General features: G+C 40.3%; 1 protein-coding gene across 4 annotated transcripts in view; it reads right to left on the bottom strand.

The window, feature by feature from the left end:
• Nucleotides 1-14,313, bottom strand: part of SHROOM2 (shroom family member 2) — a 142,422-nt gene that overhangs the window by 75,573 nt on the left and 52,536 nt on the right. The window contains exon 1 of one of the 4 annotated variants that reach the window (XM_027890252.1): nt 5,768-6,021. The exons of the other annotated variants lie outside the window; for them this stretch is intronic. The gene's annotated coding sequence lies outside the window, so the exon portion shown is untranslated. Of the gene's footprint in view, nt 1-5,767; nt 6,022-14,313 lie in introns of those variants that run through there. 4 annotated transcript variants of the gene reach the window in all.

The following is a 14,313-nucleotide window of genomic DNA, read 5'->3' as shown; positions in this document are numbered from 1 at the left end:
CAGTGACTGTCTAAACCCCTCTCAAAAGCCAAAAACCAGGGCCTTCCTGGCTGAGGCAGAAACATTAGGACTTGAAATTTTAAGTTAACTGTATAGAGATATCACATCCTCACTTTATATTTTACAACTTAAACTTATGATGTGTAAAATGCCTATACATGGTGAGCAATGAACCCAAAAAACTACTGGTAAATAACGAGTACTTTAAGGCAATATCTTTTATCTTTGCAGAGCCACGGTGAGCTTTATAAAAACAACACACACCATCTCCTTCTTTGTTTCAGGATCGCTCTATGAATACAAAAAATGTCTGAATGGAACTTTCTTTCAGAAGAAAATTTGTTCAAGGTTTTTATATTTGGTATCTGCTGAAGATTAAATGGAAATGCTTTCACATTGTAACTGATCAAATGTGGCTTATATGAGATTTTTAAAAAAACTAATATGCCAGCTAAAAGCCTAGAAAATTGAATTTAAAGGTGAAGCATTTAACAGCAGAAATCAACAGCAACATTACTGCTAGTTTGCCAACTGTACACTGTTTTCCAAAACAAGCACAGAAGGGCTGACATGTACTAATTCAAATTACTACTGGCAATAATTGAGTCATACCAGAGTTTTTGTTGGAAGACTCTACTTCTGTCCACTAACATCAGCATGCAGCCCATCTTTGTCATAACCACATCTCCTTGCACTTCAGTGAATGTTGTTTTGGAAAAATCCCCTGTGACATACTTCACTGGAATGGGATGAACCAATGACGAAAACTACTTAGCCTGGTATATGAATAAACTCTTCTCTGACCTCAGACAGCTGAGCTCCACTGCCTACATCCCCTTGTCCAGAGACAGCTGGATCAGCCACAGGCAAAAAACCGAGACATTCAATACTGTGCATGTAACATGCACAGACACACGAACTGCAGAATTTGAAAAGCTGAGAGAGAGAACAGTCTCAAGAAACACAAAAATCCATGTACGGAAATTAAAGAATAAACTTTACAGGCAAAGGAAAAAAGTTATTATTGGCCTCGTTGTCCTAAGAGAAATCTATGACCACTACAGCGTGGTCAACTCTTCAAAGTTTTTGATTTTGATGACTTTGATTTGAAATCATTTTGAGGACCAGAAAAAAATTAAATTGAAAATTGTATTCATTATCAACTTTGTGAATCCCTTTAACTTATCAAATAGTAAACTATTATCCTTTCAGGTTTAAATGTACTGAAAATACATTATAGCTGAAGAATATTGTGTCTTAATTAAGGAATCTTTAGCAATTACAGAACCTTTTTGCAACAAGTTTTCATGTTCTCCGCTGGCAGTTTTTCGCTCAGCTCAACCATCTCCCTGTACAGAGTCACCAGCGTGATTCCCACTGGAGCACCACCACTGCCCCCACCTTTGCATCCTTTCTCCCTTTGGCCCCCTTTCCGTATTTGGTTGGAGTTGGCTATTCCCACTTTCCCCTCCTCAAGAACATGGAAAGCTCACATTGCCTTTGTGGGCTGGTTTCTATACTGTCTTTCCCCACCTGTGTCTTTACACTGGCAGCCAGATCATCAAATTTTTTGAGGATCAACCACAGTGTTAAAAGGAAAGCTGCAATGATAGAAGATAGTGCTGCAGTCACTTAATAATCAAGATAAAACCTTGAGGACAACATTGAATATGTGTTTTGGGCTGGTTAATTATACTACATTCAAGAGCTCTATCAATATCTGGTAAGGATTATTTAATGGTTTAGATAAACTGCCTTTAAAATCCATTTATTTAGGGACAATCTTGAATTCAAATTAGGCTTCAGAGCTGAACCTTCTAAAACCTACACAATCTACATGCAAATCGCCCAAATTATCTATGAGCTAAGAATAATCATGCCTAAAAAATATAACCCCACAATAAGTGCAAATGTGTGTGTTAACTGATTTTCAACATGAATGAAGAAAACAGAGGAAGACAAAGATCTGCCTCTTGTTCCATTACAATCTACAGAACATTTTAGAAGTATATAGACAAGATCACCAAATAAAATACTCATCTCAAAAAGAAATCTCTGATTCTCTCATCTCCATCTGCTCCAGCCCACCCAACACCAATTCATTCTTGATGTATCCTACACTAACAACTGAGCTTTCTCCAGCCTGTAGACCCTAAAAGCAGTATCTTGAGCTCTGTAAAAATCTTGCTCTCAGCATCTGAGTTCATGATACCATAACAATAAATTTCCATGCATAACAATTAAATCCAGTAGTTGTCTTTCCTTTAGATGGGAATTACATATCCAAGTTCTGAAACACAGAAACTGTGTTAACACTATGCAGTACAACCAAACCCTAATAATTAAAACATCTTATTTCCAATATAAAACTGGTGCAAACTGGACACAGCTTCTGGTTTTTTTTCAGGGAATGATTATTATCCCCCCCCCGCCTTGTCCACTCTGAAGCTGTAATATTGAGATCACCACCACACTAAAAAGGAGGTATGGATGACTTGACATTACAAGACCAACAGTGCCCTACCAGGGACAATTCAGTTTCCTGTTTCTTGAATTTATGCATCACAATTCTAACTCAACCCTCGAACTAGTTCTGTGTCAGAGGAACAGCTGAGTCCTGACTTTCCCGCTTTCTGAAACCTTTTCAAGTGTCGTATCACAACTCTCCTCCAATACAGCAGCAGAAATTACTTGGGTTCACAAGACTTAAGAGAAGGAATACTGAAAATACCAACAGGACCAGTAAGGGAACTCCTACATAATGACAAACTTGTGACCCAATTCAGACTTCCCTACTCAAAGGCCTTTTCAAAACCTCTGTTGAGATCATGCTTGTAGTGGTGGCATAGAAACACAGAGGATAGTACAACCTTGGTGATACATTACGTGGCAAAATGGTTCACAAAAAGAAATGGCTAAATCAGATGCAATGCAGGAATATAATAAAATAAATATTTAGATCAATACTGCAAGTTTCCAATATGAAAAATATAGTCCTTTTTAGACAGAAAAAAATACCAGAGTAAGAAGCAGAACCAACTCAACAGGCATATATGAAGTCTTTTTGCTCATCTATGTATATGTTAAGTACTCAAATGCTGCTTTTCAGCCTATTCTCTCAACATTTGGAATTCTCAAGCCATCTTTCAAATAAATATTGGTCATGTCACACAGCATCCAGGACCCTTGTATTCCAGCTTAGCTATAACTGAGAAAAAAGATGAGTGCAATACTGTAAAAAAAATTACATTTCCACATTAATAAAGAACTGAATAAGCTTTTTATTTAGTAACTTTCTCTTAAGGCATTTTGGTCTTAGAAGGACAACAGATTTGAAAGGAAAAACTACCCATAAAAAAAAAAAAAAAAAAAAAAAAAAAAAAAAAAAAAAAAAAAAAAAAAAAAAAAAAAAAAAAAAAAAAAAAAAAAAAAAAAAAAAAAAAAAAAAAAAAAGGAAAAAAAAGAAACCCTACTCTTCCAAGGAGCCCCTTCTGGATTGTATATACAAGTGAATATAAAAATGTATACTGCTTCCACTGGATTGGAGATAGCTATCCAACTGTAAATCACTTTGTGATGTATGGCACTGTTTTTGAAAAGGATTTTTATTGTCATAACAGCTATTTTCACATTAAAACAGACATTAAAGTTTGGCACATTACAGAGCTCATAATCTGGGCAGGAAATCTCAGCTGCCTTAACGTGTTGGAAGCCCAAGGCGTAAGGTGGTTAGAGTTGCACAATCATCTACGGTAACCTCTCCCTCCTTACCTCCCGGGGCAGCTCAAGTTTCAGGTGAAGTTAATTGTTCAGTTCCAAGTTATATCCCCTTCTTAATCTCCAACCGATGACTGCAGCCATAACAGTATTACAACAAGCAGTAGTACAGTGAGAAATAATTATGTATCCATCTACAGTTTCTCCATTGACAAAGGGTAGATATTTTCCTGAAACAACTTAGAGCATGAGCTCCTCTCCTCCTATGCCTGTATTAATTCAGGCCCAATCTCTCCAACATTTTGGTGATTCTTAACTGAAGTAGAGGCAGTGTGCATGGGCAGGCATAATGCTGTCACTGAGCTCCTACCAGCCTGTGGGTAGGAGCCTGACCCTGAGAAAAGCAAGAAGACTGCTCTACATTCTTAGAAGGGAGATGGGGGCTGCAGTGAGGCAAAAGAAAGAAGCTGGCTCCTCTCCTGAGGCTGGTTCTATGTCCTGCTTCATCTTCTGTGAGAAACAGAGCTGGACCACAACTTCAATCCTCCTTGCTACAAGACAGTGCTACACAGTGGTTAAGCAGGACTAAGATCCCTTTACTCTCTGCACAAGTACTATACCTACAGGATCAAGACTTGTCCCCATCTCCACCCCTGCCCAAACCTCCATCACACACACAGAGTGGTATGTCAGAATCCTGAAAATGGGAGGTTTAATTCCTCCACTCCTCTCAAAAATGTGAGACCCTTCCAGAACTGCAGCCACAAACTATGACTGAGAGTTCACAAAAAGGAAACGCAGTGAACACAAGGAAGTCTAATATTTTATATCTTTACTCAAAGTTCAGTGAAGTCAGCAGAAATGTGTGATGAGTTTTATGTGCCAGTGCTCTGCTATGTATTATTATGCTTTATTATAAATCAGTAGGAACCTGCAGAAGTTGATCGTCACTATTCTGGGATCCTTCCCCACAAACACATTGGGCAGATTCTATCTGAGTAGCCCTCCAATGTGAGAAGCTCCACTAACCTCACTAGATTAAGGATTTCTCTAATGGAACTGGCTGGTCTGTCTGGTCACCACTAAGAAGATAGAAACACATCCTGAGCCCACGCTGCTCCAGTACCCCACCTTCACAGCATATGTTCTTGAAAAGTAGGAAGCAGCGACTGCCTGGCAATGAGAAAAAAAAATCCTACTCTGTCAAATTTATTATTTAACACCCTCTCCCCCTTCCCCAAACTGTGTATTTAAAGGATTATTCCCCCCACCCCAGTTTTGCTCAATACTTTATATTCCTTCTCCTTCCCAAGGAGAAATCCCACGATCCCTTCTTTAGATTTACTGCGAGGAACAAACAATTTTGGTCTCACACATTTATCAGCATACTCATTTCCTCTATCACTATTCCATAAAAATCCCCTTTCACCCTTGTGTAAGCTCTGCGCATGTCAGCAAACAACTCACTGCCTGGGAAACTTTTTCCACTGAATTTTCTTTTCACACCAAGAAAAGCTCAAGACTTGAAAACTCTTATGCCTTGACACGAAGTTTCATTAACAGTGACTCTGCTACACCATCTGTCCTGAGGATATACTTTGGGATGAAGAGACCGGCCTGAGAAAAACTAGTTGCAGACCTTTTAGAAAGTAGCAAACCACCCCAGCACACAGCCTGGCTGGGAGATGAGGGGTTTTGCTCAGCAACACAAAGCCAGGTCTGCGTGAGAAATGGGAGGCAAATTTGAAAGCAAACAATAAAAAAGTGACTTTTCAGTTGCCTCCCCTTGTTCATACCTGCTGACTCCACTTCAACAATCTTATAATGAAATTTTAATCAGATGCATTTGAGACAACGATGCATAGCTTTTTCTTTACCCCCCTCCTCCAAGAAGTTAAAAAAGACACAAAAAAGCCAAGAGAATGACACCCTGAACACTTGCTTATTCCAACAATGGAACAAAGGGGTGAGTTGCTGCCAAGTGCCAGCATCCTCTGTCCTGGCCAGCCTGGTAGGAGCCTCCCCACTCTGGCACCTACCAGGTACCTACCCAGGCACCGTGCTGGGCAGTGCCTCCTCCCCGGACCCCTTCCTCAGGGACCTGGATGGCTCCCAGCTGGCAGGCAAGTCCCACGTCACGGAGCGGGACAGGTCCAAGAGAGAGGCGATGGGGCTCCGGCACGTGTGGGGTGTGGGTGGCACCGTCCTGGGCTCTGCTCCCAGCAAAAGCAGATGATGCCAGCGGAACAGAACATGGGACTCGCCAGACCTCCGCGACCGACTGTCCTCCTGTGCTAATCTGCAGCCGCCAGCTTAGGGGATATAATTAGACTCACAAAGGAGCCTTGTTACTGCTGCCCACTAAGAGGCCGTAGCAGTTTAGATTAGTCATACCAGCCACTCCGCCAACCCGCTCCAGTGAACACTGCCTGTGGAGCTCCGTGTGGAAAAGCTCAGCAAAGCCCAAAAACTGAAACCAGAGGACAGTCTCTGAAGGAGGAGGAGGAGGGAGGGAGATTTTTATTTTTCATTTGAAGTGGTGTTTGACATGGTACATGGAAAGTGCATTGAAATTGTGCCAGTGAAGGTGATTTTTTTGGTTGTTGGGGTTTTTTTGTTTTTGTTTTGTGGGTTTTGTTTGTTTTGGTTTCGGGATGTTTGTTTGCTTTTATTTGGGGTTTGTGTGTTTGTTTGTTTTTAGAAATCTGTTCCATCATTTCCTTTTCCAATCTTATAAGCAAACACGTGGGCCTGGGGCAGTGCATTGTAAAGAAGTTAATGTCACCTATGAGATGACAGACCTAAAAGAAAATCTCCAGAACAACCCAGGCCTCTTAAGAGCTGATGGGCCATCAATGGTATTGGAGATGTTTTTTCTATATATGAAAACTAATCAGCCAGTCTTCTCAGGGAGCAGCAGCACTTCCCCTGCAAGAGAGTCAGCCTGTGATATCCCTAGAAATAAACAACCTCAGTTCTCAGAAAGGCACTGGAAATCATCATCTATAGAAAATAAGGGCAAGTACAACCTTCCACCCTCCAGGGAGATTGATGTTAACAAATTCTGGGGAATTCTTTCAAAGGACAATTTATTTTAAAACTCCTCTGAAAAAATAAGCCTCATTCCATAGTCCCACTGGCCAGATTGGAACATGTAAGCTTGCCATGGTTGCTGACCACCATCATACCTGAGGATGTAAAGGATAAAGTAACAATATAATGAGGGTTTTTTGGAAGTAGTCTGGAATAAAGGTAAGCTAACATGATTCCTTGCTCATTAACATTAACGCATATGCATGTGTGATAAAGTGGACACTGTCCAGAGAAAGGCAGACTTCCATCTGATGGCTCACTTTTCTAACATTGTTTCTGAAAGCATCTAAAAACCACAGTTATTCCTGTGTGAGTGAGGATTCAAAGTCAAGCTGACAAATATTATTCTGTACTTGGTGACTTATTTGGCAAAACAGAGAAGTAAAATTCAAATGGAGAAAAAATAACTTTTTCCCTGAATTCCAGCAGCAAGTTAATCTTCACTCTACATAACAGAAGAACAAATTGCATACAGTGAATACTATTGACTCTACGGTCTAAAAACCTATTAGAATTACATTGATACAGCAGTAAAAGAGGAGGAAAACTAAGTATCTCCTTAATTTTAAAGAAAAGGAAGACCTGAACCTCAAAATATAGTTGACTGATAGAATTTTGAATTAGCCTTGAAAAAGCTTTTTTTCATTGTTAATCTGCGATCAGATACTGATGAGCTGTCCTGCTAGACTACAGCCAGAACAGGAAACAACGCAAGCTCATTTTACCTTCAACAGGAACTGCTGGGCACAGCATTACATTTGCTAGAAAACAGCTATAAACAGTTACATAATTGCTATGAAAGCTTTTCTAAAAGACCAGTTGAAATTTCAAAGATTTCCCTGAAGGAACTAGGATTATTACAGTGCCTATGTTACATATAGGATCCAAAGATGAGTGAAGGTGGGTGATCAGACAAATGCCACAAACAAGATTTCAGCCTATAGAAGAATAGGGATTTTCAGTCAAGCGTCTTGAGGGCAAAAACCCCTCTGACTCAAGGCCTTATCTAAGGTGTAAATGCACCTCTACCCAAGACAGTACAACTAAGTAAACAACCTGGAATCATTACTCTAGTTGCTGTTGGATTACAGTATAAAAGGAAAAAGAGCCTACATCCAACATCACTTGGTATTAATGCAGACATGCTTATAAAGCTATGCCACTGGATACATAACCCCAATGGTATTGAGCCTACGTAGTACCAAACCAATGTTTGTTAACAGCTGCTCTTCTCTTAAAAGAGGAAACTCTTATGTCCCTAGTTCAAAGGAAACCTCTGCACATCATAATCTGAGCTTCTAGGCTTTACTTTCTTACTGAAAAATAAAACATCACCTAAGATCTTTGTAATCAAAAACCAGAATAGATAGAATAGATCAACAATTAACCCCTTCACCTCTCTCATCACTAAAATGAGAAAACATCAATTCAGAGTGAAAAGCTTTCAAGCTGTCACCAGGAACGCACGTGTCGGTTTCACACAGAAAGGTTTCCCAGATCCTTTTTTTCATTACTTTTAATAACCAAAGTTGTGGGAAGTAACTTGCTCATCACTGAGAGTGGCTCCACAGGAGGAGCAGCATCTGTGATCAAGCCTGTTAATGAAGATGCCCATCCCTGTCTCTCCTGCACCTGACTCTGGCTGCCAAAGCAGACTTCATTCCCCTCTGAGCCTTCCACCCGTCTGTCCACAGGCATATGGCTTTTAGACAACAATACACCAAAAAAAGCAGTTAAAAACCTGCCCCTTTGAGATCCGGGAAGCACACTTGGGATGCTTTTGCCTAGACTGACCTTCCTGCATTATTAAAATATGTATTACCATGTTTAATTATGCGAAAGAGACTGTGTGTGTCCTAAGGTAGAAATCTTTAAATGATACACATATTTTTGAAATCCCTTACGTAGTTTAATGAAAATAACAGCCACAAGAGAGCGCTACCAGCAAAGGATACAGTCACAGGGAAAATTCAGACTTGAAACTATACAGAATAATAAAGAAAAAAAAATATTGTGGTCAGGCATTCTTATTTGCACATTTAAGAGGAGTCCTCAGACATTTAATTGCTACAGCTGTGATCTTCACAAGTCAGGAGATATTCTGGGTGTCTCCATTTTTGAAGGTGGAATTTGAGATACATTTACTGCTCTTTCTCTTTGTTTTCAAGGGAAGATTACTCAGCAGGTTTTGGGTTTTATGCACCTTTAAAATGATTCACTTCAACTGAGACACCTGAAATTAAGAAGTTTTCTGATATCACCATATTTTTTTCTGAATGTTTATCACTGACTAAAACTCAAGGCAATGAGCTAAAACAACAAAACTGTGTTGGTGGCTTTGCTGTTTATGATCTCCATGCACCAAGTATCTCAATACCTTGTACTCCTCTCCTACTTATCTTTTCAAGAAAAGTGCCAACAAATAGTAACAACAAAGTCAACCTATTTTTCTGGAAGCAGCAAATGGAACTGCAGTATTTTTTTCCATGCAAAACAGAAGGAGTTCCTGTTTTTGCATTTTCAGCTTCTAGTATCTTATCATAAAAGGAAACGATTTCTAAAAAGTATCGCTAGAAAAGAAATGACCTAGAACTTGAAAACAATAAAATAAAAATATAAACATGTACTTAACTTATGTATTTCTAGGGGGCCAGAGAGGCTCCAAAGGATAGAAAGGAAGTAATAAAAGCAACCTGTTAATATTCAGATATTCTTAAAATGGCAAACTGAACCAATATTTTGACAGACAAGCTACTGACAGAATTCTATGATACAGGTATCTGTACAAATCCCTAAAATTTTAGCAAAGCAGCATATCCTACCTGAAATTATTCTTATGTGCCAAAATTCACACAAAGGTCTACACTATCATCTTTTGCCTTGCTGTCAACCACGGTGAGACCTACAAAGCCCATAGTACTGCTTTTTGCTTTCCCCTCCCATGCATTGGGTAACCAGCTGGCCTGATCTCCCATTTGCCAGCCACACCTGTATCTGAAAAATAGAGCAAACAGCAATGTCACACTACAGTCAACAGAGCCTCTTTTAGAAGAGGCCGTGCTGGAAGGAGTATTACTTGTCACAGCACAGCAGAATAGCTCCTTTCCTGTACTATGCCCTAGTAAGTTGCATTTCACATAAAAAGAAACTAAAGAGATCTGCAAAATGCTCTGCTTCTGTCCATGAAAACAAACAAATGTAAATACAGTATCAAGCCTTAGTGCCCTTAAAAAGTTCAGTCATTAACTTGAACAAATCAGGATTTCACCATCACAGTTTGCTCTGGTTTTCCTTGTACCTCAGCCCAACTGTACAGGCTTGAGCAGGAGGGAACAGCAATTTCATTTATAAATAAGACATGCACTGTCAACAAAGGGGTATTAAGTTGTATGAGGTATAACATCAATCTTCTTGCCTGCTAAATTCACAATAGACTACCATGATAAAGCTTTCATATTATGGAACTGTTTTTCCTTGCTCTGCCTTGGGGAACTAGATAGGCACATCTGGACGTCTGAGATAAAAGCACTGCTCTGGGGATTTATGGAATATTTATATAAGCTACATAAATACTTTTCCCTCATCCTTATTTTGTGCACATTCTGATACCTTTTGATGGCTAGATAACATTAAACTGCTGATGTCATCCTCTTACCTCAGTTTTTGCCACTATTTATCAGAATTCCTCTGAAGGATAATAACCCCCTTTTTTTAATGAGTGCTTATCATTAGGAAACATCTAAAATGCTTCACACATTGAAAACAGCTACAAATTGTGGTTCTAGCAGGGTTTACTTTCAAATATCTTTGGAATTATCATGCCATGTAAAGTGCTAAAGAAATTAACCTTTAAGGTAAATACAAGAAAAAAGGCTTTATTCACCAGTAACACTGAAGGAAAATACAGCCTCTGACAGTGCTAATGCTCACAGCAGCAGCAGGAGTCAAAATACACGGGGGATTTTAGTCTTACCATAGCTGAAACAAAGGACCAGGAGTGAAGAACTGGAAGCAGGGCAGCTTTCAGACATGCTCTCCACCACCTTCTTTGCCCGGGATGGAATTAGCAAGCAGAGCAGCACAGAGCTGCTTATGCCAGCCCAACACGCTGCCTTCAGCAAGAAGGAACCTGCTTTTCCTTGGGGCACATGGCCGTGAAAACCCTTCTGTTGCTTGTGGCCAGAAACAACAGGTATGTTTTGCCTCCCAGCCACTTACCGCAATGAGCAATGAGCTTACCGTTCGATAGCTGTCCCAGAGGAACTGAGCTTCCTCAGAAACCACTTTCCAAATACCAGTCTTTCTACACTAGTGTGGTGTTTTCCCACACCGATTTCAGCTGTGATTTACCTAACCACGTCCAAGGTGGCTCAAAAACGAGAGTAGGGAAAGAGAATTCCTCCAGTCCCAGGGCATTTCAGGAGACAGCCCAGCCTTAGTTCATCTCATTCCTGGTTAAAACACCACAGCCACAGGATGCAAATTACTGAGCCTCCACAAAGAATTATGCCATGAGCTGAGACGATTGAAGTTTTATTTGGGCAAGCTATTTTGCTCTGACATGTCCTACGCCAGGCCAGATTTTGAAGACATTGCCATCCCCCAGAGTGCTTTCTTCCCCATCAGATGCCACCCCTGGTTCAGCTGCCCACCTGCCGGCAAGGCTGCTCTGTGAGGCAGATCAAAGAACTGACTGGTTTCAATTGCAACCCAGCAGAAATTTCCCCAAACTTTGGCTTTTGTCATTCTGTCCTTCCTCTGTGCCCAGCATGAAGCTGAACTAAAAGCATAAGGGCTGTATAACTCAGCTGTGTGTCTGTGCCAGACTTTGTTTTGCCAGGTGATCCAGTATTATGCAGATTCAGTAGCAATGACCATAAAATACCATGAGTTTCTTGTGCAACAGATAAGATGCAAATTTCTTCTGTTATTCAGTAACTAAAGCTGCAACACACTTGCATTCCTGCCCTTCTTTGAAGTGGTCATATTTCTGGAGTTAAGGGTTGGATTCTGAAATTTTTTAAAAAACTTTTATAATCTTTTCAAATTGGAAGGAGTTACATGCAGTTACTTCAGCAAGTTGAGCATAAAATCTCTACACTCAATATGATAGATACTTGATGCTGAAACATCTAAGAAGCACCAAGTTCTCAATCTCATCATTTAATCTTCAGGATGTGAAATATGTAATGTAAAATAAAAGTAACAAGGGGAAAACTGTAACACACTGAAACAGGAGTATTGTTACTTCTCTCCTGAAATGTGCATGTCAAACTCCTTGACCAGTGCTTAAAAAACCCAACAGTCTTAAGTGCTTCAAAGCAATCTCAAACAATTATTTCAAAATGTATAAAACATATACAGAAGCATTCCTTCCAAATGCAAAGAAATTTTCTGACATAAAACAATTATTCATTTGGTATTTGATGGATGGGTTTACAATTCTGTTTCAGTCAGGAATCTGCAGATATCTACAGTATTATCAAACATATGAAAAAATGCATGTGAAAGTACAATGTCAAATAAGTCATCAGACCCCCAAATTTTAGAAGGCTCACTTGTTTCCCTCTCTCACCTCAGGGACTACAAATTACAATTTCCAACACCTACAATGAAATTCACAAGTGGAAAGCAGTCTTAAGAATAAATCCAATGTGCCACCTGGTAAAAAGCTATAGTTAGATCCTGCAAGTGCTTGTATACTTTAACTTCAGTCATGTGAGTGCTCTTACTAAGTTGGACGAGACTACTCATGCTCAAAATTAACCATTTTGACAAGTGCATGCAGGACCAAAGGAAAAAACCCCAATCTAAAACCCAGTCATGACTCCCAGGTTGTTACTGTCTGATGGATATTCCATTCCACAAAAAAGCAACATTGCCCAATTTTAGTAATTACTTCACAAAATTGAATAGCCCTGCCACAAGTAACCTCTGAATAAGCATATTCAAATTATAGAGGATTCCTTTTACCTTCAAGGAAACATCTATGCCCTTTCTAGTAGCCTAAACATTGCCCTAATAGAGTTGACTTGGTAAAACATTGTGACATCTGCTGTAATTTTGGCTTTCTGTTATTCAAACTTTACAAGGCAGATTTTTTTGATTTGTAAAAAAATAAATTACAAAAGTTGCCACAAGATGAAAACATGTTAGTCACAACATATGTATTTGAGAGAGTCCTGACAGCTGGATAAGACAAACATCCAAAACTACACAACAACAGTTTGCTCCTTGAACCCAGGGATGATACACCACCAACTGGAGGAAATAAAGCTTATGTTCCCCTCAACTGTCCATTGGTGTGTCACCAACAGCATGAATCAAATCGTGTTAATGCAACTAAGAAGCAGGTGAGATGGGCAGAAAATTAAGAAATAGAAGTGCTGTTTAGATGTCTATCCTACCAAAAAGACAGCTGGCATGGGAAACATCCAAACACCTGGGTGGCATGTCAGGATTACAGCAAAGGGAAGGGAAGGTGGATTCACACTGGTAACACGTTGGGTTAAGTGACTGCTGACAGTAAGGCAACCAGGGGAAATGGTCCCCATCAGGGCTTCTCTAAGGTATAATTTGGTGAAAATATAAGATGAAAGTGTGTGATCCCCCTTTTGCTATGTCCATTCCTTCCATCAGTAGAGAGGATCACACAGCTGAAGAATGAGGAGCACAGTGGAGGCCCAGCCAGCCCTGGGTTTTCCCATGCAGAAGGTGGAGGGCATCCTGAGCAGGAGCGAACCTCCACACTAGCTGGCCTATTCTGTGGATACTCACTGAGCGTATATGTACACAGGGGCTTATTTGGCAGATGCTCCATTAAACACTCCTTCATAGAAAGATCCTGCTGGGATTGCTAGGCACTCCTAAAAGCACAAGATCACCACCCTAAGGTTCTCCTGAACTGGGCCTGTAGGTGCCATGCCGTTTGCAGGACATGTCATGTTTGTGCCTACATAATTCCTGCCACCCCACTGTGAACCATGGCAGCTCACTGGCAGCAGAAAAAGGAGAACAAAAGATGCTCTACCCTGGTCATGCCCTGTCACATATCCTGACACACAATCTGGTCCTGTCCAACACCCAGACTTGGCTGGGAGCAGGGGCTGGTAGGATATCCTTCCTGGCACACATTTAAAACTGGCCATCCTGCTTAGAGCAAAAGAGTGGGCCCACAGCAACAGACTCACCCACTTCTCAAGTGAATTTGCAAACCAGGAATTTAAAACAGCCCAGCCCTTCCACCAACTGCAGTCATACAGCAATGTTCATAGCTTAAACTTCAAAACTGTGTGCATTTGTTACAAATACCCACTCCCAAAGATCCGCGATGCACGTGCTGTTCCACACCCACATCAGTTCCAAGAAACAAGGGTAGCGAGGGGCTATCACACCTGCCCACTTCTTACAGCAATGGTACATGTAAGCAGATATAGCCCTGGAAAGCCCTGTTGCAGTTTCCTACATATTTCCAAAGTCTGGCTGAAAACATAGGCATTAAAA

Source organism: Empidonax traillii, unplaced genomic scaffold (assembly GCF_003031625.1).
Source record: "Empidonax traillii isolate 1590-97213 ecotype Southwest subspecies unplaced genomic scaffold, ASM303162v1 scaffold282:size975252, whole genome shotgun sequence".
Classification (NCBI taxonomy): domain Eukaryota; kingdom Metazoa; phylum Chordata; class Aves; order Passeriformes; family Tyrannidae; genus Empidonax; species Empidonax traillii.
Note: the sequence above shows the minus strand (reverse complement) of the source record. Positions and strands in the feature narration are given on the sequence as shown.